This window comes from Odocoileus virginianus, chromosome 16 (assembly GCF_023699985.2).
Source record: "Odocoileus virginianus isolate 20LAN1187 ecotype Illinois chromosome 16, Ovbor_1.2, whole genome shotgun sequence".
Classification (NCBI taxonomy): Eukaryota; Metazoa; Chordata; class Mammalia; order Artiodactyla; family Cervidae; genus Odocoileus; species Odocoileus virginianus.
In genome coordinates, this window is record NC_069689.1 from 49,513,526 (window position 1) to 49,537,282 (window position 23,757).

At 44.8% G+C, this 23,757-nt stretch overlaps 2 long non-coding RNA genes across 3 annotated transcripts; one reads left to right on the top strand and one right to left on the bottom strand.

Annotated features, from left to right (window-relative positions):
- Window positions 1-796: 796 nt before the first annotated feature.
- LOC110126393 (uncharacterized) lies at window positions 797-15,787 on the top strand. 2 transcript variants are annotated; one of them, XR_002310404.2, is made up of 3 exons: window positions 797-915; window positions 1,178-1,321; window positions 14,950-15,787. It is a non-coding gene; the product is annotated as an uncharacterized lncRNA (long non-coding RNA). The 2 variants fall into 2 exon arrangements; XR_002310406.2 differs by lacking the exon at window positions 14,950-15,787 and adding an exon at window positions 2,823-3,945.
- LOC110126394 (uncharacterized) lies at window positions 2,016-11,047 on the bottom strand. The gene is made up of 4 exons (XR_002310407.2): window positions 10,939-11,047; window positions 10,011-10,143; window positions 9,646-9,769; window positions 2,016-2,259 (listed from the first exon to the last, which is right to left on the bottom strand). It is a non-coding gene; the product is annotated as an uncharacterized lncRNA (long non-coding RNA).
- Window positions 15,788-23,757: the final 7,970 nt, after the last annotated feature.

Sequence of the window (23,757 nt, forward strand, 5' to 3'; positions counted from 1 at the left end):
GGCCAACTTCAAGTGCCTTAGAAACATGACCAACAATGATCGGTTCTTGGTCCACCCACCATTGAAATGGGAGGGTCAGTTTTCAGACTGGGAGACTGGGAGACAGGAGGGGCAGAACTGGCCAGCAGTTGGTCTGGAGCAATAGAGGAAGCTGCTGCTGCTGCTGCTAAGTCGCTTCAGTCGTGTCCAACTCTGTGTGACCCCATAGACGGCAGCCCACTATGCTCCCCCATCCCTGGGATTCTCCAGGCAAGAACACTGGAGTGGGTTGCCATTTCCTTCTCCAATGCATGAAAGTGAAAAGTGAAAGTGAAGTCGCTCAGTCACGTCCGACTCTTTGTGACCCTGTGGACTGCAACCTACCAGGCTCCTCCGTCCATGGGATTTTCCAGGCAAGAGGACTGGAGTGGGGTGCCGTTGCCCTCTCTGAATAGAGGAAAAGGAGGATCGATAGTGCCCCTGTATCACCCATCACAGGGCAGAGCTACTTTAAAGGACAAACAGAATGCCACTCTGTTTTTTTTTTCCTAAGAGACATGATACAACCCTGTCTTTACAAAGTAGATTGAGGCCAAGTGAAGCAGCTAGGATGGCCAGGCGATAAAGAGCTTGTCTTCTGGTTAATTTGCACAGCACCCACTGGACAAATTGATGGGCACCCACGTACAGAGTGCTGCAGGGAGGTGCTGAGATGAACTGGGCTGGGTCATCACCTTTGCAGGGCTTCTCATTTTTGTTTAGTTGCTAAGTTGTGTCCGACTCTTTGTGACCTTGTGGACCTTCATAGCCCACCAGACTCCTCTGTCCATGGGATTTCCCAGGCAAGAAAACTGGAGTAGGTTGTCATTTCCTTCTCCAGGGGATCTTCCCAACCATGGATCGAACCCACTTCTCTTAAGTCTCCTGTATTGGCAGGTGAGTTCCTTTGCCACTAACACCCCTGGGAAGCCCTGCAGTGCTTCTGGCAGCAATTTCCAAACAATGCTGTTGCATAGGAAGGCTCTCCAAGATCTGCCCCTCCCATCTCTGTGGTCCATCTCACCCTGTGAGCATGGAGGCTGCGATGCTACATTTCTAGTCGAGTTTCCAGATGATGCTGGCGTTGCTGGTACCAATCCAGACTTTGAGTAGGAAGGATCTAGCTGCCTGAGCTCTCCAGACTCTTCCTTGCCTCCAGGTCTCTACCATCACTCTCTCTACCAAGACGGACCTCCTCCCCATCTGCCTCTCAGGATGTCACTGTGCCCTCTGTGGCTCTTTCTGATCACTTCTCTTTCACTTCTGGGGACCCCAAGAGTCCTAAGGGCATCTTCTGCAGCAAGTATGTATAACCATTTTTTTTCTACTTATTGATTTGACCATTACTGCCTCATCTGCTAGGTTGAAAACTATTATTGAAAGAAATCATACATTTTGCAGGTCTAAGTTAGTGCCTGACACATAATAAGAGTTCAAGCAAAAAAGCAAACTCATAGATACAGAGAATACAGTTGTAGCTGCCAGGGGGATGGGACGGGGAATGGAGTAAAATGGGTAAAGGAGATCAGAGTACAAAGTACCAGTTACAAAATAAGTCATTCCTATGTAATGTGCAGCATGACAACTATAATCAGTAATACTGCACTGCATATTTAAAATTTCTGAGAGTAGATCATAAAAGTTCTCATCACAAGAAAAAGAAAATTCTGTAACTATGTATGGTGATAGACTTTAACGAGACTGTGATTATTTTGTAATGAATACAAATATTGAATCATTATGTTGTATACCTGAAACTAATATAATGTTGTATATCAATTATAGATCCAAAAAAGTGTTCAAATAAACATTTGTTGACTAAATGGATTTAAAAAAAAAAAATGACAGAAATAGATATTATAACCTGTTGAGCTTGTCTAGGTTTATACTTTCCTATGTAAAATGCATGTAAAGATTTGCCCTGTCTAGGCTTGTATGACGCGAAGAAATCTGGATAAGTAGAAAAAAACACATTAAATTTTATTTTTGACTTCCCTGAGACCAAATAACAATTTGGCTAATATGCTTTTGCTTTTCAATAGTGACTTTCATTTTTCCAAAATTGATTGAATCTATCATCTGCTTTGATCTTGTCCTTTGTTTTTAAGCCGCTTCTGTATGTGTCTTTTTGTTCAGGGATGGAGCAATAATAGTAATGACAGTCCTAGCTAACTTTTCCTGAGTTGTGCAGGAGTATTTCACGTGTGTTAATGCAATTCATCCTGTTCAGTTTCCACACTCCTGTGAACAAAGAAACAAGAGAACTGAGAGGTTACTGTTCTTACCCAAAGTGCACCAATCACTGTACATAGCTAATGGCCTAGTCATGATCTCTGCACAAAGCAAAGCAAGAAATATGGGGATAAAATTGCATAACAAGAGATTGAATTGATGTGGGGACAAGTTCCTTTGTCCTGACTTGCTGAGGCAGGTTGCCCAGATAGAAGAACCTTGGCTTCAAACCGCTAGACAAAAAAATAACATATTTTAGGGCTTTCCTGGTGACTCTCTCGGTAAAGAATTCACCTGCAACGCAGGAGACCCAGGTTCCATTCCTGGTTGAGAAGATCCCCTGGAGAAGGAAATGGCAACCCGCTCCAGTATTCTTGCCTGGAGAATCCCATAGACAGACAAGTCTGGCACGCTACAGTCCCTGCGGTGGCTAAGAGTCAGACATGACTTAGCAACTAAACAACAACAAAAAGATAGGTTTTTAAGCATTTGTCAGCCTGGTCAGGAGATTTGGAAAGCTTGCATCTCATCCCAACATGTGACTCCATATTGTTATCTCTCTGTGTCCACAGGGTAAACGTAGGATAACTGGGTGGGTCCGGTGAAAAGTACGCTTGTCTCACTACTGGTTGGCTTGGCCTTGATGTCCCAGAGTCGCCCTGCTCCGGCCGTCCTGGCCTTCCTTCCTCAAGGCTCTATCCTACGCAGCCTCCCTGACTCCATCGGACGCAGTTGGGGGTGGTTTGTGGGCACACACCAAGGGGTGTCCAAAAGTCTCAGCTGCACCCACTGCTTGCCATGTTTAAGCCAACATGACTTTAAGATTCCCTCGCATTTCCCTGTTACCTGCATACCCGCTGAGGCAGAAGCCGGGTCTGCTTGGCTCATTATATTTGTGCATGTGAGCTCACTCCCTTCAATCTTGTCTGACTCTTTGTGACCCCATGGACTGTGGCCAACCAGGCTCCTCTCTCCATGTGATTCTCCAGGCAAGAATACTGGAGTGCCGTTATGCCTCTGCCATACATAAATTTCACCCCACTCCATATCAGCAAGACTGTTGGTCATGTAATAGTGTAACCATGACATCAGCTGCCATGTAATGCATGCATCCTTTGTGGTCAGCTGAATCCTGGTCATGGACTATCCTACTGGACCCTCGAAGAAATGAAAGACACCTTATGATCGGACACCACCAATTTCTATGGATTCATGTCTCACTTTGTCTCCACTGAACTGTATTCCTCCAGCCACACCGAACAGACTCTTGCACGCTCACATGTGTCTGAGGCACCATTTTACAGATGAGTAGTCTGAGATTTGGAGTGAGAAGTAAGATTGCACAGTGAGTAGGTGACCGAAGTAAGGATCCAAGTTTCACTTCTAACTACCCTTAACCTATAAATTATACTACCAGAGGACCGGAAAAAAAATTTGTTTTTCAAGTTTCTCCCTCTTGCAAACACCAGGAGAGAGCACGTTCAAGGCATTCAGGGTTTTGAAGGACTAGATTTGTGCATCCTGGTTGTCTATAAATACCTCCACTAAATAGGCACAGGGGGAGGGTCCTAGGGGCAGCTGCAGTTGTCTGTAAAAGTGGTCTAGACAGGAAACGGGAACAATGTATGTCCCCCATCAGTGAGCACTTAACCTTCAGATTTCAGCAGTTTGGGCTGGGGCACCATGAGTTACAAAGTTGCCTATTTGGTGTGTGCGACCTCTGACTACAAAACGGAAAGTCTTTGCAGGAAACTGTTCCCCATCTTAAGGGTTTTCTCTGTTTCCTCCTCCCATACAGGATGGAAGCCTGTGGTAATAGGGTTGAATTGTGGAAAGTAGAGGTGAAGGCAGGGCTGGGACTAGGGAGAGGTGAGGGAGGCATGTGTATTGGGGCATAACATTCAACAGATGCCCCAAACCCAGGTAATCAAGGTAAGTAGTATTTTCATGCAATATTTAAAAAATTCAAAATTAATGCAAAAATCCATGATGAACAATCAAAATTGCAACTAAACACGGGATCAGTACTACTAATTTACCCTTTTGTCTTGGGATCCAAAATGGCTCTGTGTGGACCCAGGATGAAATTAGTGGAGTAAATTTAAATTTGAGGTGCTTATAAAATCTTGACTAACGAGGCACTTTCTGACTCAGACTCAGTCAGAGAAGGCAGAAAATGCAATTATCTGAGTTTTTTTTTTATTTTTTATTTTTTATTTTGAAGTGTCAATGTTTATAAGCAGGAGTCAACTGATCTTTTCTCCTCAGAGCTCTGGCATAGACATTCTGGGACTGCAAATCTCCCTACCTGCCTGTAACCTCGAGCAGGACCTAAAGCTTCTCTAGTCATCGCTCCTCAGTGAATAAATCACCTGGTCACTTTCGAGTAATAAAATGTCTAGCCTAGGACCCCTTCAAACTTTCATGCTCCATGCTCTAAACACCTCTCTCTTCGTGTGGCTGAGAATTCAATCCCTGAGCTGGAGAACTTGCATAGGAAAAAAGTCAGGGTCAGATTTTCCTCTTCTCTGAGCCACTGTCTCCTTCCCTTGCTCTTTTTGGTTTTGGACTCTCCAGGGATAGAACATAGAGGGGAGGAGAGGGGAGGTGTGGGAGAAGGCTTCTAACTTGGGGACAGTTGAAAGCCAGCATTGATAGCTTCTGGGTGTGGCAGAAACCAGATATTGAATCTTTTTCTCATGGAACCACTTGGGGTGGGGGTCTTTGGGCAGCTCCTTATCGTTCATGGTCATTTTCTTAAATCTTTTGACTGCTCTGGTTCTTTGTTTGCAGCCCGTTTGCTTTCTCTAGTTGTCATAGGAGGGTTTAATTGCTCTGAGGCATGTGGCATCTTAGATCCCCTACCAGGAGTGGAACCCGCGTTCCCTACATTGGAAGGTAGATTCCTAACCACTGGACAGCCAGGGCAGTCCCTGTTCATGATCTTTAATCCCAGTTCCCTTGATATGGCCTAAGTTTCCTCCAGATGGACACTTAAGTCAACCACAGTCCTGGTTCCATGTTCTGCTCCCAAGGCCCCTCCCATAGTCCTCTTGGTTGGAGCTCTCCCAATAGGACCCAATCCTGCTTCTTTACAAGAGACCCTCATCATACCCTGAGGATTTAAAGCCCGTGGGCGCAGCCAACCAAAGAACCCAGGCACCTCCCAGTACACCCCAGTCTCTTAGCTCTAATGCTCCGCAAGAGAAGCACTACCCCTGGCATCCATCTGAGGATCAAATATATGCCCCCACTTCTAACACCCACACATTACCCTTCAGTGGGCACAGGACAGACTTTCCAAGAGGTTCTCCTAAGGTACCTGCCAATTAGTCCAAGTAAAAGAAGACACGGGTTTCCCCAGTGGCTCAGGGTTAAGAATCCACCTGCAGTGCAGGAGACGCAGGAGATGCAAGTTCGATCCTTGGGTGGGGAAGATTCCTTGGAAGAGGGCATGGCAACACAGTCCAGTATTCTTGCGTGCAGAATCCCATGAACAGAGGAGCCTGGAGAGCTACAGTCCATGGATTCACTAAGAATCGAAATGACTGAATGAGCATGCACACACACAAAAGGAAAAGACACACCCTCCTCTAAAAGCATGAGGTTGGGAAGCACACAGAACAGACACCACTCTCTCTCTAAAGAAATTATTCCGTTTCCCAAATGATTCTTAGTTTTTTTCTTCTATAGTCTAGAGTTGTTACCATAATGTCACATCAAAAAGTCACATCAAAGATGTATTTTTAATTCTCCCTAAACAATACAGGAGAATTCATATATGGCTGAATTGTTTGTTTTAAACATAAAGTATAGGCTAAAAACAAGCACAATTCAATGTGGCATTATTAGAAATGGTGTCTTTCCTAGATATAGTGTGACCTTATACAGTGAAAATGATCATACACACATACACACACAAACCTAAATACAAATGGAAGATATAAAAAGTTTAACACCATGTCATGTTCTCAGATCATGTGGGGGTAATTTCTCTCAGCCAGATTTATGGATTTTTCTCTCAAAGCTAACATCTATTTGTTAATTTCTATTCCTATTGCCCTGAGGCAGGACCCTGTTGACTCATGCCTGATCCGCTATGCACTGAGCCTCCAGCCTAGTCTTCCTGAATGTAGGTCACCTCCCCTCTTCTAGACCACCCTGGATACTCTGCCTATGAAATCTTCCTAAAATAAAAGGTGATCTTGCCTTTTCCTTCTACAACCATCAGTGGCTCCCTAGCACCTACTGCATAAATTTCAAATGTTTAGGCATGTTTTCCTTCTGTGACTTCATTTCTTGTTTCCTATATACAAAATACACCTATCCAATCCAAATTTACTGTGGCCCCAAACAGCCACAATTTCCAACCTACACACACAATAGGTATTTAGTAAATGTGTTGAAGAAGATTCTAAGTGTTCACATTATTAAAAGATTATTGAGAGGGTAGTACTTAATGTGTAAAGGGTATTTAACAATGTCCATGAGTATAACTATCATATTTCAACTGCCTCTTTTTGTGTATGTTTTCCTAATCATAATGAATATTTTACAGACAGAATCTGTGTTCTCTTATCAATTTAAGCTTGATGCCCAGAAACCAAAGTGCTCAGTCATGTCTGACGCTTTTGTGACCTCATGGACCATAACCTGCCAGGCTCCGTTGTCCATGGGATTTTTCAGGCAAGAATACTAGAGTGGATTGCCATTTCCTCCTCCAGGGGATTGGAGACCAATAAATATTTGCAAAGCGAATAAAGGAAGTTTCCCAAAACTAACACATCATAAAACAATTATATCTTCCAATTAAAGATAAATTTTTAAAAAGCCTGAAAAAAAAAATCTGCAAATCAATAAGAAAATGATAAAGATTCAATAGGAAAAGACCTGGTAATTTATAAGCATAAATGGCTAATAATTATATAAAAATATGTTCAACCTTCCTGCTTATCAAATAAACCCAAATTTGTTAATAAATAAAGGCATGGCCCCTTAATTATAACAGTGGTCAATTGTGTTAGATTGGAAAACAATAAACTGACATTAAAGTATAAGAAGTGCTAAGCAAATGAACTAGACCAAAAATATCAGAGAGCTAAGTTCTGGTCAGGCTAGGCTAGGTTAGCTGCATAACAAAAATGTCCATAATCTTTAGGGCTTAATGCAACAAAGGTTGATTTTTGCTCCCATAATATATACTGTGAATGCGCCTGGTTGGCAGTTTCCTAGGAGACTCTCCTCAAAGCGATCACTTAGGACCAGATTCCTTTCATCAGTTCACTCTCCTTCCTTAAAGTCCTCTCCTGGGTCTTCTGCATCCAACCAGCTGTCAAGCCAAGAATAAGAGCCTGAAGGGACCCCCTAAAACGGGGTGTTTTCAAAACCAGGCTGGGAGCATCCGCCAGTCTTCTGTCAGGCTCCTCTTTCATTCGGATTCCAAGTGAACTGGGAAAAGTGGTTCACATTGTACAGAGGAAGGGGAGGAGAATCAGATTTGTTGAATATTTACAGTCTTTCCTGTACTAGATTTTTCTGTGTATTTTCAGAGCAACTTCCATCAATCCTATCAGCTGGACCTAGACAATCCCAACTGAGGGAGATTATATTAGTTGTCAATGACTGCATCACAAATCCCACCACAAAGGCCTTGTACAAGGACATGTGTTATTGTATAGTGTCTGTGGCTCAGGCATCCAAATGGGACCTAACTGGGTCCTCTGGCTCCCGTCTCTCCCAGCCTGCAGCCAAGCTGTAGGCCAGGGCTGAAGTCAGCTCTGGGCTCAAAGGAGGGGTCAGTCTTCTTTCAAGCTGACTCAGTGGCTATTGGTGGGATTCAGTTCCTTGTCAGATCTTACACTGAAGGCTCAGGTCCTTACTGGCTGTTGACTGGAGGCTACTCTCTGATCCTTGATGAGCCAACCCTCCATAGAGCCGCTCACAACACGGCAGCTCAGCTAATCCACGTGAGACACCCAAGAAAAGCCTGGGAGAGAAGGTGAGCAGGCCAGAAGTCATGGTCATTGCTAACCCAGTCTCACAAGGACACCTCATGACATTTGCCATCATCTGTCCATGGAGAGCCAGCCAAACTCAAGGGAGGCAACTCCACAAGTGCGTGTGTATCAACAGATGGGGATCACTGAGAACTTTCTGGAAGTCTCCTACCACAGAGATCATGGAAAAAAGACTAATCTAAACCCCAAACTACAGGAATTGAGTAACTGAACGGGGCACTTAAATCAAGATTTGGTACACAGCACTTTGGTGATGGAAGGGAGAAAGAGGGGATTCCGGGGGATAAAGAAGTCAATGAAAGTTTGTTCAGCACGTGGAGGGCATGAGGTTAAAATGAAGCTTGCCCGTGAACAGGGAAGTTGCTGCTGAGATGCTGAAAATAGCCACACTGAAGAAGAAAATATAATTAAAACCAGAGAGTGATTTTAGAGGGAAAGGCATTTGCAAAGACTTCTGTGGTGAGAATCACACCTCTCACAAAGGTTAGTGCTGAGAATTCAGTGATGATGGATCTGAGATGCCTTGATTTGGCAGTACTCAGTGGTGGCTGGAAGTCCTTTAATGAGCTTCCCTGGTAGCCTGCATGGTTCTGGTCCAAGGACCACGCTTGGAGTAGCAAAGAACCAGCAGAATGTGGGGCCTGTGAAGATGCAATGAAAACCTTGTCTCAGCGGTCCTTACACGGGAGCGAGTATCACAGCGCCCTGTGGCCTGTATCACCAGGCACTTTGTTAGTCTCCTCAACCACGTTTGGGTTCAGCAGATCCGGGGTGGGGGCCCCAGCCTCAAAAGATGGTAAATGAGGAAGATATGCAATCATTCTGCTCTCGTGAAGTTCCAATTTATAACTCGCAAGGCTTTTCTTCTCCTCTTGAGGAAAAGCTGTTTATAAACCCAGCCACCTCGAGTATAAGACACCTCGGAGCTATTTAAACATAGTAACGAATGCCTTAATTAGGGCAGGAACGGGGACTGCTGTAAATCTCTCCGGGTTCCCCTGAAAATAGCTTCCCACACTCATGCAACCAAGAGTTCCTTTTCACTTTATAAACATTCCTGGAACAACAACATTAAAGCCCTCTAAAAAAGAGATTATAAACATTAAATGCTATTTATGACTCTCGTGATAGAAACTACAGTTGAATTCATTTTAATATCATCACTTAATAAATGTACTGCAGGTTTTTCTCTTTCCCTGTAAATTATTTCAAAGATCTTCAAAATACGAGTTCAGAAATAGGGTAAACTCAGATCCTGCGTGGCAAGAACTGGAGGAGGCACAAAATTCAATGACCTCTAGACCCTTCCTGCCCCTTCCTTGCCACCCCACCCCCAGGAGCCCCGCACTTAGATCATAAAAGGCAAACTGGAAGTCACCTGACAATGTTCACTTCCAATCAGGCCTTTGCATTGTGGTCTTCTCTGCTGAAATATGCTGACCTCTAAAATCTGCTGGGCCTCCACCATTTCTCCAGTCCAACATTTCACGGAACCTGGTTTCCTTCCCAGAAGAGGAAAGATTTTGTATCAGACTGGGAGATAAGGAAAGTTTCCCAAGAGAGACTGATGGCAGCCTGGAGTGACTTGTGAGGGATGAGAAGGCATCTCTCAGGAACCGGGAGATGAGTGGTCCAAGGACAGCCTGGGTACAGGCGCTGGAGGCCCCTGAGGCAAGTAGGTGCCCTGGCAGCACATGTGTTGGGGGGGCAGGGGAGAGAGGCGCAGTGCTAGGAAATTCTCACCTTTCTCTCAGTAGAATGTCTGGGTCATGGGAATACAGATTTTTCTCTGACAAGAGTCTTCATTGCTTCCACCTCCATCCCTAATACACAGAAGATGCTCGATAAATTTGTGTTGAATGAGGGGCTGGAGGAACTGAGAAGATGGAAAGAATTGAATTACAAGGTGCTTGAAACTTCCCTGGTGGTTGACAATCCACCTGCCCGTGCAGGGGACATGGTTGGATCATTGGTCGGGGAACTATGATCCCACATGTCACAGAACAACTAAGCCTGAGAGTTGCAACTATGGAGCCAGGGCCCCCCTGTAAGCTGCAGCTAAAGAGCCCACTCAACACAGTAAAGTCCCAAGTGCTGCAATTAAGACCCATCATAGCCAAATAAGTAAATATATATATAAATTTTTTTTTATTTTTATTTTTTTTTTTAAAGAAGAAGATGCTGTGTGGTTGGAGAACCACCCTTTACTACCCCTCTTCTAAGGATAATATCTCACTCTCTTTTCATACTAATTCACCTGCCATGAAGGGGCAGTAGTGCTAACATCATCGGAAAAGCCAATTCTCAGAGACAGGGTAAGTGACGGGGGAGGAACCCACAGCGGGTTTGCCCCCATGGATGTCAGCGCTGGCGGTGGGAACGCTCACTTTTTCTTCGGGCCAGGTTCATATCTGCAAGACAGCCTCTGCCTCTAACAGCTACCTCAGAGACCAGACAGGAGGCATTAAAAATTAAACACCGCAAGAGTCGATCGACTTCCAATCTCGAGTTTATGGACAAGAAAATGCTTAATGACAGGTGGTCTGTGTAACAGAGGTGGCCTCTGAGAGACATTGCTCTTGATTTTATTTTTTAATTAACTTTTATTTTCAGTATTTTGTCCCTTTTTTCTGCTCCTGCTGGAATGATATATAAATGATAAAAGGCTCACCACTGCTTCTGGAGCAGCCCAGGTCACCTCACCGCCTGGCTGCAAGGGAGGAAATCTTTAAAGATCACTCTGTCTCAAAATTCTAATGTTGCCAAGTGCACACACACATCTCATAATATGGCCCCAAATGCAGTTCTGAAAGCTAAAGAGTGCAGTACTTCACCGCTTCACACTGACAGACTCCTAATTATCTATTCCGAACCCTGGGAAACAGTATTCCTCCCAGTTAAGGATCACTACCATCTGATGCAAGACACACGCATGAGTTGAGTGTGTTTTATTCAGCATCTATCAAGGGTGCATGAACAGCAAAATAGGCACAGTCCATGTCTTATGATGTGACATTAAGATGAATATACTCTGACTTCGAGTAGGGTCATGATTGAATTACATCTGTATATACATACGTATACACACAGACACATATATAATAGAGTCATTAATAGCAGGAAGCAAGAAATATCTTAAGGTCACTGCTTTCTCAAAACTGTGAGCTCATCTGATTCCCACGGTCACCCTGGGAGACAGCAGACACATCCTAGTCATTTCACAGAAGTCAAAGCTAAGACTCAGAGATTGAGTAACTTGTCGAAGACCTCTCAACTTGTGAGTGTCGGGGCTGGGATGTAAACCCAAGTAGTCTGACTCTAGAGACTATACTCTGAACCCCTGCACACATTGGAAGCATGTGTATGTGCCCTGGAGAATAAAGGAAGGAGAAAGAAAAATAATTTGGGAAATGGAGCAAGAACTAGATTATGCAGGATCTCAAATGCCACCAGACGTCATTTGACTTTTGTTCTTCATGTCTCAAGGAAACAGCAAGGTTTGAATGGGAGATCTTTGAATAAAAGGATGGACAGTCAAATTTAATTCTCCAGTTTATCATTTTCTTACAATCAAAAATTACACACACACACACTTGTTTGTTATGTGCATATGTCTATTCCTTTGCCTCATGAATAGGTTATATCCTGATGCACCCTCAAAGCCTGGCACATATAAGGCCCTTAATGAGCAAATGAGTCAAGGATACCAGGTGTAAAGTCCCAATGCCACCCCATGCCTAGATCATCTGGATTCTTTGAAATAAACACACACCAGGCTCCCTACATAGCTTTCCCACAGAAATAGTGATCAAAATGACCTTCTTGCCCTGGGTCTATCCATTTCTACTCATCGCTCACCCAGATTTGGACTAGAAATAGCCTGGCCTCAGGTTTTCTCAGTAGATAGGATAACCATGTTCTGGTCCACTGATTACAGGCTACCTCTTTGGGTTATATATTTTATAGGGACTCCTGGCAAAAGAAGTCATCCTTGCCTCTCTGCTGTTCAGTCTCCTTTTAATATTAAAAGTTGTATCACATAGCCTTATTTGAACAATAGTAATAAAGGGGGAAAAAAATCCCAAAATCTTACATCTGAACTCACCCAACCTTGCTCACTCTGACCCTCGCTTCATTGCCTCTTCCAGATCCTCTGCATTTAGTACAGAGCACTTAACCTTCCACAGGATATTTTTATGCTCCATTTTCTGTGCCATTAAGAAAGGAGATGAAAGTAAATGGACTTGACTTTGGATGGGTGCTGGCATCATCCATGGATATACTTTCCCACCCTGCCTACTTCCCAAAAGGGAAGCACAGATGTGAAGAGAGTGAGGGGGTTTTCAAATTAAATGCATTTCAGAAAGTCAGGTAGGCAGGAACAAATGCCTTTGGTTGGGAATGCCAAACTAGGAAAGCATGTCCACCTGACCCACACAGGCAAGACCATTTACTGAGTAACAGAACAGAGCAGGACAAGACCAGGTTAGCTGTCTTATTTATTCTCCCAGGAGGTCTTGCCCTTCTCCTTCCTATCACTTGGCACGGTAACTACTTGTTCAATGTCTCCTTTCACAGGCATTGTTTTGGTTACCTGTAAACTTGTTTACTCATGTAAACTTGAAGCTTAAAACAAAAACAGGCATTTGTTTGGCTCACCGACATGTGATTTAGGGCAGGCTCACCAGCAGCAGCGCATGTGAGCCCCCTACAGGGTCCCTAGTGTTAACTCCACCAGAGAGTCAGCTTCCAAGATGGCGTCCTCAGAGCTGACAGCTTGGTCCTGGGGAACCAAGTCAGAGCTGTTGGCTGGGAGTCCCCAGTCCCTCTCCGATGGGCCTCTCCAAGAGGCCGTTCACAACGTGGTAGCTAGTTTCTAAGAGATAGGGGGCAGAAGCAGTCAGTCTTTTATGACCTGGGCCCAAGTACTGACTGCTGTGGACTGAACTGTGTTCCACAGCTAAAGATGTATTGAAGTCTTAGCCACCAGTCTCTCACAGTGTGACCTCATTTGGAAATAGGCTCCTGGAAAATATAGTCAACTTAAGATGAGGTTATTTGGGTGGACTCGAGCCCAACATGGCTGGCATCCTCACATTAATAAAATAGGGACATCAGGGGTTTCCCTAGGGGTCCGGTGGTTAAGAATCTGCCTGCCAGTGTGGGAGACACGGGTTCAGTCACTGGTTCAGGAAGTATTCCATGTGCCTGGGGACAGCTAAGCCCATGCTCCACAACAACTGAGCTCCATGCCTTACAGCCTGTGCTCTGTACCAAGAGAAACCACTGCAACGAGAAGCCCGTACATCACAACTAGAGAATAGTCCCTGCTCACCACAACTAGAGAAAGCCCATGTGTAGAAACGAAGACCCAGTGCAGCCAAAACTAAATAAATAAAATAAATTAAAAGGGACATTGGACAGGGACACAGACAAGCACAAAGAGACAACAGTGTGAAGACACACAGGGAAAATGTCTTGTGACGGTGAAGACTGAGATTGGAGGATTGCATTTACAAGCCAAAGGCTGGTTGCAAACCACCAGACACTAAGGTGGAGGACTAGATCTCTCCCAAAGTTTTCAGAAGGAACCAACCTAAGCCAGCATTTATCCTGGATTTCTAATCTCCAGGGAGTACATGTCTGTTGTTTAAGTTAACAGTTTGTGATACTCTGTTAGAGCCACTCGAGGAACCTGTACACTGACATGGCATTACTACTGGTCAAAGCAATCAGAGACAGCCCAGATTCAGAATCTCAGAGTCAAAAAATTCTTGGCCATCATGAAGCCACCACAAGACACTGAAGCAAAGGTCATGGCTATCTTGATTTCTAATTTTTTGCGTGCATGCTCAGTCATTAAATCATGTCCAATTCTTTTGGACCCCATGGACTATAGTTCTCCAGGCTCCTCTGTCCATGGGATTTCCCAGGCAAGAATGCTGGAGTGGGTTGCCATTTCCTTCTCTGGGGGATCTTCCTGTCCTAAGGATCAAACCTACGTCTCTCTCCACAGTTCCCATAATTGCAACAACAGCAACAACAAAAAAGAATCAAATAATGAGAAAATTAAGAGGAAGACTATTCATTGGAAGAACTGATGCTGAAACTCCAATACTTTGGCCATCTGAGGCAAGAGTCAACTCATAGGAAAAGACCCTGATGCTGGGAAAGATTGAGGGCAGGAGGAGAAGGGGACAGCAGAGGATGAGATGGTTGGATGGCATCACCAACTTGATGGACATGAGTCTGAGCAAACTCTGGGAGATGGTGAAGGACAGGAAGCCTGGCATGCTGTAGTTCATGGGGTCACAATAAGAAGGACACAACTGTGCGACTAAACAAGAGAAAAAAGAAAGAGAAGAGGAGGGAGAAAAGAGAAAGAAGGACAAGAAGAAACAGAAGCAGGAGAACAGTTACCATGATGACCTTACCACATATCTGATATTTTATGTATGTTGCATTATTTAATTACCATGAAATGCCTGAAAAAAGTGAAAGCATTAGTCGCTTCTGCTGTGTCCGGCTCTTTGTGACCCCATGGACTGCAGCCCACCAGGCTCCTCTGTCCATGGGCTTCTCGAGACAAGAGTGGGTAGCCATTCCCTTCTCCAGGGAATCTTCCTGATCCAAGAAGGAGTTAAGCTCATTATTTAATTACCATAAAATGTCTCTGTCACAGGTATGCTTCTCCCTGTTGTCCAGCAGAGGAAACTGACTCGGAGGGGTTACAGACCTGCACCCAGAATGCACACTAGGGAATGGTGAGTTTGGGATTCAAATTCAAGTTCAAACAACCCTGAAGCTTGTGTTTCTTCACACTACCCTGAGCCACCCAGGTGAAGTAGATGAACTAAACCTACCACCACAGGGTGCTGTGCAAAACGGGATGCCCTGAAGGCAGCAATATAGGAGGAGTTATGGAAAGTCACCTGTGATGTAGCAAAAGTGATGGAAAACTTAGGACTTTTTCATTGTTTGAAGACACTGTACCTTATCCTCTGAAATCAAAGAAAAAATTTTCCCCAAAGCTCATCAAATCCTGCTCTACCATTTCATGTCAATTCACACACACCCTTCCTCACTCAATGCTATTCCTCTTAAATATACCATTGGCACTTTCTTAATAACTGAGGTCTCCTGGGGGAAATCACATGAAGTGCATCCGTTTCTATTTAAGACTGACAAAGGCAGGAGGAGAAAGGGGACCCTGACATTCCAGTAGCCTGCTGGCTGCCTTTTCCGGGCCAGCATGGCTGGACACAATGGTTCAGGTTCGAGAAATGGTATTCATTATGTTCCTCTTGGCTCTCTCAGCCTGATGCTTGAGGCCTCGCAGTCTGGAGGAAGAAGGAAGCGGGGAGAGGGAGGGATGGGAGACAGGAGGACATCACTGATAAGAACAAAGGCCCAGCAGACTCCGGAAGCCCATGCACTGAGCAGCCAAGAGGAGCTGACTTCCAGCAACATGAAAAGACAAGTGAGAAGAGGATTACGGGAACTTCCTTTTCTTGCAGTGTGGCCGGGTCATTAGGGTGTTGTGGTTGCCCAGCAAAGACTCATTAAAACAATAAATAAAACCACACTCACTACAGCTAGGAGTTCTCTTTTCCAGTATGGTTTGCTAAAAAGAGGCTGGGTGCCTGTCTCCTGCCATTGGCTAGCAGTGTTCCTAATCTACGGCAAGTTGAATTTAGAACAGCCAAGGAGATCAGAAATCCCTTTCACTCTTGTTGTATTGTACAGAGACGAGGATGAAGAGAGGCGCAGGTATTTAAGTATTCAAGGATAAGAATGGCCATTTGATCTTTCTGGATAATAATGAGGTCTCAATTTAGAGTGAAACTCCACCTTTAGAGCCCAGCTTTCTTTGGGATCTATAGAAATGTCCTCTTCAAGACTCTCACTCAAGAATCCCTGGGTGCATTTTCGAAATGCTCCCCTAGGTGGTCCGTGCATTTGAATTAATGAAAGAGACAGAAATGAAGAGCTGAAAGCAGGTAATTCAGTACAACCCGTTGACACTTTAAAATGCCTTACTTCTCTAGGACCTTTTTCTGAACTCATCGAAAATGCCAAACAGCCTCTTCTAGGATAGATACAAATAGCCCTTCAGTCTCAAAAATACAAGATTATAGGAGGATTTAATTCTAAATTGTCCATTTCTGAAAGGTAACTCTGATCAAACTTACGGTCTGATGGCTGTTAAGAGTCATCCAGGCTCTTCTCAATTATCATATAAAGCATATCTCAAGCATATTTGTTATTCCAAATCTTCAAATCACAATTTTTTCACAGCTGGTCCTTGAAGAACTTTCAAGTTCAAGTTCTGGCCTGTCCCAGCTTTCAAGTCCTTCCCTAAGGGCAGTCACAGAAACTAATGGGGATTCCTCATTGTCCCCAAATAGGTCAAGAGTGTCTGCCCTTGGTGGAACTGCCTTCACCCTGTGACCCATCTATACCACTCTACCCCATGGTGCTGCCCCAAGGGCTAAGAGCATGAATTTGGGAATCAGGCAGATCTGGAATTTAATTTTTGTCTCGCTACTTATCAGCAAGTGATCTTAGGCAGAGAGAGCACAGACTCAGTTCCAAATGATAATGAGTACTTACATCACAGAATTCTTGCAAGGATTTAATGTGAAAATAAATTCAAAGAAGTCAGCAGCGCACTCGGCATAATGTAAGGACTGAATAAAGTGAGGTTGTGGTTCAGTCACTCAGTCGTGTCCAACTCTTTGTGACCTCATGGACTGCAGCACGCCAGGCTTCCCTGTCCATCACCAACTCCCAGAGCTTGCTCAAACTCATGCCCACTGAGTCAGTGATGCCATCCAACCATCTCATCCTCTGTCGCCCGCCTCCCACCCTCAGTCTTTCCCAGCATCAGGGTCTTTTCCAATGCTTTTCCAGAACAAAGTTATTGTTGTTACAAGTATTACTACCTGTAGTTGTCAAAATTCTTCAATCCAATCAAGACCCAAATGCAACCTCCACGATTCCTCCAGTTAAAAGCAACCTCATCCTCTTCTGAACTCCTAAATTGCATCTCACATAGAGTACTTAAGGTCATTATTTCAGTACAATATTAAAACTATCTAGTGCTTGGCGGTGATGGTTAAGTTTGCTAAGTCCTGTCCAACTCTTGCAACCCCATGGACTGTAGCCCACCAGGCTCCTTTGTCCATGGAATTTCCCAGGCAAGAATACTAGAGCAGTTTGCCATATCTTCCTCCAGGGCCTCTTCCCAACCCAGGGATCAAAATCCACATCTCCTGCATTGGCAGGTAGATTCTTTATCAAATGAGCCTCCCGGGAAGCTCTTATTTAGTGCTTATATGTGTGTTAATCATGACATTAAGCATTTCACAAACATTTGTTTGCATTCACTCCCCACCTTTGAACTGTGTACTGTTGTTATCCCCATTCTATTGATGATGTACAATGAGGTGAAACCGCACAGCTATTTAAAGGGAACACTGGCATGTGAAGCCACCGACACAGGCTCCGAGGCTCTGCTCTCAACTGGCATGTGCTGCTTCGCCTCCTCTCACGCCTCATCAAGGTCCAGTGAGCGCATCAGCGTCACTCCAGCCCTGGCCCTGTAATCTTCTGGAGGCAGAAAGAAGATGAAGTTTAAGGACTTGGCTTCAAACTCCATTTTAGCCACTGGATCACTCCTGGTAAAGAGTTCGCCTGCCAACGCAGGAGACATAAGAGATGCAGGTTCGATCCCTGGGTCAGGAAGATCCCCTGAAGAAGGAAATAGCAACTCACTCCAGGATTCTTGCCTGAGAAATTGCATGGGGCAGAGGAACCTGATGAGCTACAGTCCATGGGGTAGCCGAAGAGTCAGGCACTGCTAAGCATGCACGCGTGGATGAGCCATGAGATTCTGGGCAGATCATTTAATATTCCAAATTTTTTCAAATTTATATTTCATTTGCAAATCGGGAAAGTGGAAATTCTTAAAAGATTAGGAATAATATATATCAAACATGTAGTATCCACCATATGGTAGGTACTCAACTAATATATTTTGTTGATACGTTTGAAGACTTCAGGTAGCAGGAATCATATTTTATATATTTTTTTATATCTTCTTAATCCCAGAAATAAGCCCAGATAGTCCCTTGCACAGAACAACTCCGTGTACATTTTTGGCCTGAATAAGTCAATGCCCGTGTGACACAAATTGTTCTAGAAGAACATGGAAAATGGTGAATTTTTCAGGTACCTGCAAACCTTATTAATGAAATAACACACATTCTTTTATGTGGCAGTGACATTTAGAGTTTCCCCTAATATAACAAGGGGTCTATCCAACCCTGAGGCTGCCCTAGTTCAAGGCCAGGGTCCAGTCTGAGATTCAGGCAAAGGTAAACAGCACCACCTACTGAACAGTGGTTTTCTGTATTCCAGAAGGCCACAATGTGAGCTCAGCCAAGGCCGCATCCCAGCATTTATCTCCAAGTCTAAACAGAGCTCAAATGAAAGCTACATGATTGTCAAAAAGACAATGTCTCCAGGAAGCGAAGGGTCGTCTTGCTCACTCTGATGTATGTGCTCTGATGGGCCTTTGTCAAAGTATGTCAGTGACTCTGGAGGCGGGCAGCCCTGTGGCTGCCTTAGCCATCAGTGAGGGACCACATGGAAGTTTTTCAACCCTCTTTTTCTGCCTAACGGCTGCACCTTACTAAGCAGTGTAACTTTGTACAAACACTGACCCAGGTCACTGCGTCTTTTCTGAGGACTCTGGGTATTTAACCAAAATGTTCAGCAACATGATGGCCTTAGATAAAGGGACAACCTCATCATTGCCTGAAAATCTCTCTTCAATGAGTCACAAACAAACAACATTTGATTTTGATGTAGTTCCCTGCTCTTCTGCATCTGCCCTCTTGCCTGCATGTCATTAATTAAGGGTGAGAGGGGAGGAACCCAAACTCTAAGATCCCTTTATGTTGGACTTGTTACTCCCAAATCCCCTGAAGCATCCGCAGGTTCTAGTGTATGCGTGTGTGCATGCTGTCACATCAGTTGTGTCCAACTCTTTGGGACCCCATGAACTGTAGCCCGCCAGGGTCCTCTGTCCATGGGATTCTCCAGGCAAGAATACTGGAGTGGGTTGCCATGCCCTCCTCCAGGGGATCTTCCCGACCAAGGGATAGAATCCACATGTCTTAAGTCTCCTGCATTGGCAGGAGAGTTCTTAACCACTAGCACCACCTGGGAAGCCCCCCTGGTGTATAGCAGATGTTTTGTAAATGCCTGGCGCCTGGATGAGTGAAACTCACCACCTCTCTGGCCTGGAATGGGGAGAGGGCATCACACACTTGCCTGCAAGCACTGCAGGTACCACCCAGGTAGATCCCCTGGGAATACCACCTGACTTCCTTCTTTCAGTATCTCAGCCTCTGGCTCCACTTCTCTGGACCTACATTCTGTGCATCGTGATCCTAGTGAACATCAGGTGTGAGACTTAGGGACAGAGATAGTAAATCCCTTAATTAAGGAGAGCCCGAACTAGGTTCATTTCACTGACTTATTCCCAGTGTCCCCCAAAAAGTAGTAGAACGCAATAGGTCCTCAATGAATATTTGTAGAATGAGTGAGTGAATGCACGAATAAAAAGACTAGCGAGGAGAACCTTCACAGGAGGAAGGATGAGGCAGAGAGAGGAGCAGGTTGAAGGAAGGGAGGAGGGAAGGAGAGCAAAGAGATGGGTGGACCTTTGGGGAGAAGGGAGGCAGAGTGCATGTGGGAGAGAAAGCCAGGATGTTTGTCTGCAGCTCAGCCAGGAGGAACTCTCATCCCTACCGCCTCTGTCAGAGCCATCCCTTCCCCAGGCCTCCATGGGTCTCCATCCTTAGGGGAGCCCCACACAGAGGACTGGGTACCAGCCATTCTCTCCATACCACCACCCTATGGCTAAAGCCCTGCTTTCCAGAGGGCCATGCTCTTTCTCCAGGGCTTCCCCGGTGGCTCAGCAGGTAAAGAATCTGCCTGTCATGTAGGTGATGTGGGTTTGATCCCTGGGTCAGGAAGATCCCTTGAAGAAGAAATTGGCTACCCACTCCAGTATTCTTGCCTGGAATTCCATGGACAGAGGGACTTGGCCGGCCACAGTCCATGGGGTTGCAAAGAGTGGGATATGACTAAAGGGACTAACACACACATATATATCTTTGTGTATATCCCCTTGTGGTTCAGCTGGTAAAGAATCTGCCTGCAATGTGGGAGATCTGGGTTTGATCCCTGAGTTGGGAAGATCCCCTGGAGAAGGGAAAGGCTACCCACTCCAGTATTCTGGCCTGGAGAATTCCATGCACTGTATAGTCTATGAAGTTGCAAAGAGTCAGACACGACTGAGCGACTTTTACTTTTACTTTCATATATACATATATATCTATCTATCTTAGTCCTTTGCCTCTGTCTTCTTGTTGCTACTGGTGGTGGTTTAGTTGCTCAGTCATGACCAACTCTTTGCGACCCCGTGGACTGCAGCCCACCAGGCTCCTCTGTCCATGGAATTTCCCAGGCAGAATACTGGAGTGGGTAACCATTCCCTTCTCCAGGGGCTCATCCCAGGCCAGGGATCAAACCCCGGTCTCCTGCATTGCAGGCAGATTCTTTCCCAACTGATCCACCAGGGAAGTCGTTGTCTCTGCTACTTTCTGCCAAACTGCTGTCTCCTTATACGTGTTCCAGTGACATCTTAAATATAAAACAACTGTGCCTCTCCTTCCCACTCCTCCCCTGACCCCAGGCTAAGATCTTTGGTCAAGGCTCTCTATACCATTTATTTCAATCACAGGATTGCAGAGTTCTTCACGTATCACCATCTTCTCAGCTTTGATAACACTGTGAAGGCTGCAAATACAATGTTCTGTACATACTTGACCTCACTGACTCTCCCTGCAATGTCCAGAGAAGTCATGAGTTCCTGAGTCATTTGGAAACTCCCTGAACTCTGCCCACCGGAGTGGCCTGGGCTCTGCAATTGGAGGTGAGGGGGGCCTTGAGAGAGAAGGTTGTTAGGAAGATTTTGTCTTCGTGCCTCCCTGTGACACAGTCCAAGCTGACAGATAACTGGCAGCTCTCCCTCCCTGGAACTTGGCTTAGCAGACTGAGCCGCCCAGACAGCAGTTTAACCCGAGGGTCAGAGGGCAGCCAGGCGTTATCTACCAACTGGCTGCCTTCCTCCGCCTGGCTGAGCTCCGCCTTCCTGTATAGACAGTGACAGGAGGGGTCCAGCCTCGGGGCCTCCCGCCAGGATTTAGAGAGCGAAGAGTCTTTCCAGCCTCCACTCCCACTTTTAAATGAATGAAACTCAACGCAGATTCCTTATTAATAACATATACCAGAGGGTACATCCTGAGACCCAGGAGATGAGAGTGACAGCTCATCAATTTGGGGTGTGCATCACACACACACACGTGTGGGTATCAAAGCCATCTTGCGAATCTTCAGTTGATTAAAGATGAGGATTGAAATGCATCTTAATAACCAGAAAATAACTTACAATCTAACATCTTGATTGTACTAGATTTCAAAGGGCAGCAAGATGTGTTGAAATGCACATATCTAATCACCAGTGGAATTAACAGATTTGCCAAAGTTATGCTTGAGAACATTATGTGTAGCTGTAACACAGCATAATCAAATTCCCATTTAATTTTATTAATGTTAAAATTCAGACTATTTGTACATGACCCTTTTTCCCCCCTCATTTTAATTTGGGGGTTCTGGAAAATGCACGTTTAGATATTTTTAAAGCAGAATCACATGCATTCAGGACACATGATTCACTTGAGTGAGAGCGACCCCCACTCTGTTTTTTAACCTTGATCTCACAGACCGAGTCAGGTCTTTGGAAACCAAGCTGGGAACCTACAAAAGCCTCAGGCTTCTGGTCCAGGAACTTGTGGCATGCATTCTTTTGGCTGTTTTCCTTTCTTTTTCCTCTGTCTGCCCACCACTCCCAGTCTGACTGTCAGCAATGTTTACAGGTTCAACCCATTGTCCTTCCCCTGCTGGCAGGAGCCTGGGCTCTTTTCCTCTCCCTCTGCAGCTGGCCTGGCCTTGTGTCTCAGAAACACACACCCCGGAACACGCCTGTCACTCACCTGAGCCCTCCCTGGGACAGAATCCCATTCCTGCTGTGCATCAGGCCCACTGCAGCTGGGAGGTGGGATAGACACGGAGCAGAGGGTGAATTTTAAAACAGGAACTCACGTGGCAAAAGTAGCATCAGAATTTCATTTTTTTTAAATGAGAAAGAAGGGATAGGAATTTGAGTAACAAATAGTTCAATGGTGTGGCAGTGGTATTATTTAACGTACACTGCAGTCAGGCACACAGAAATCAACATATTAATCCATTTATTGTGACTGGGCTTAATATCCAGGTCACTGGTTATGTGGGGTAAGTAAGGGATTCAGAGAAGGGAGGTGGAGGATAGAAACAGGAAAGGAGAAAATGATGTCTTACTTCGATTATGTGGCAGAGTTTGAAACATCACATATAAAATAATCTCAAGATGGTCATACCTTTAAAACTGCCATTTTTCCTGTTTACTGGAGAACTGTGTCTTGGAGACAGAAGCTTTGGGTTCAAGTCTGCTTTTGTCACTTTATAGCTGTGAAATGTTAGTGAAGAAACCTAGTCTCTTTGAGCCTTGAAAATGGCCTGTATGCAATCATAATGATTATAATGCCAGTTATCCAGAATTACTTCAGCAATTTTTTGAGAAGGATGATGTATATGTTAGTACTCTGCAAAATATAAAGCCATACATATAAGGTGCTATAAATGTGTTATGTTTATTATTTAACATAATTCTGGATAAATGTACTTTTTTCACATTTTAAAAATTGCATGTCCACATGTCCACATGTCCAATTCTTTTCTGCATAATGCCACCACAAGAGTCCTTTCTGTTTGTACCACTGGCTGTTTTGACCTGAGATTTTCTAACTAACTTTTAAAAAGTATTAATTCAACTGCCTCGGGTCTTAGTGGCAGCATGCAGGACCTTCGTTACATCCTGTGGGATCTTTCATTGCGGCCCACGGACTCTCTAATTGTGGCCTGTGGGCTCCAGAGCTCAAGGGGCTCAGTTGTTGCAACCCTTGGACTTAGTTGCTCCAAGAAATGTGGCATCTCAGCTCCCCGGCCAGGGATCAAACCCACATCCCCTGCATTGCAAGGTGGATTCTTAACCATTGATCCACCAGGCAAGTCCTATAGGCAATGTTTTATTACTGGAACACACAAAAAATTATTGGGATTTGGGAATGTCCTTGTTCAGAGTCATTCAGGCTGAGCTCCAATCGCAGTCCATCCACCAACAAACGGGGTGACCTTGGCTCTTCCAAATAAACGCCCCATGTGTCTGTTATCGCAAAAGGAAAGAAAGAGATGATGCTCACTGCTTTACTGGGTGGGGTGGGGGAGGTTACAGATGGTGCAAAGAAAGTTGAGATGT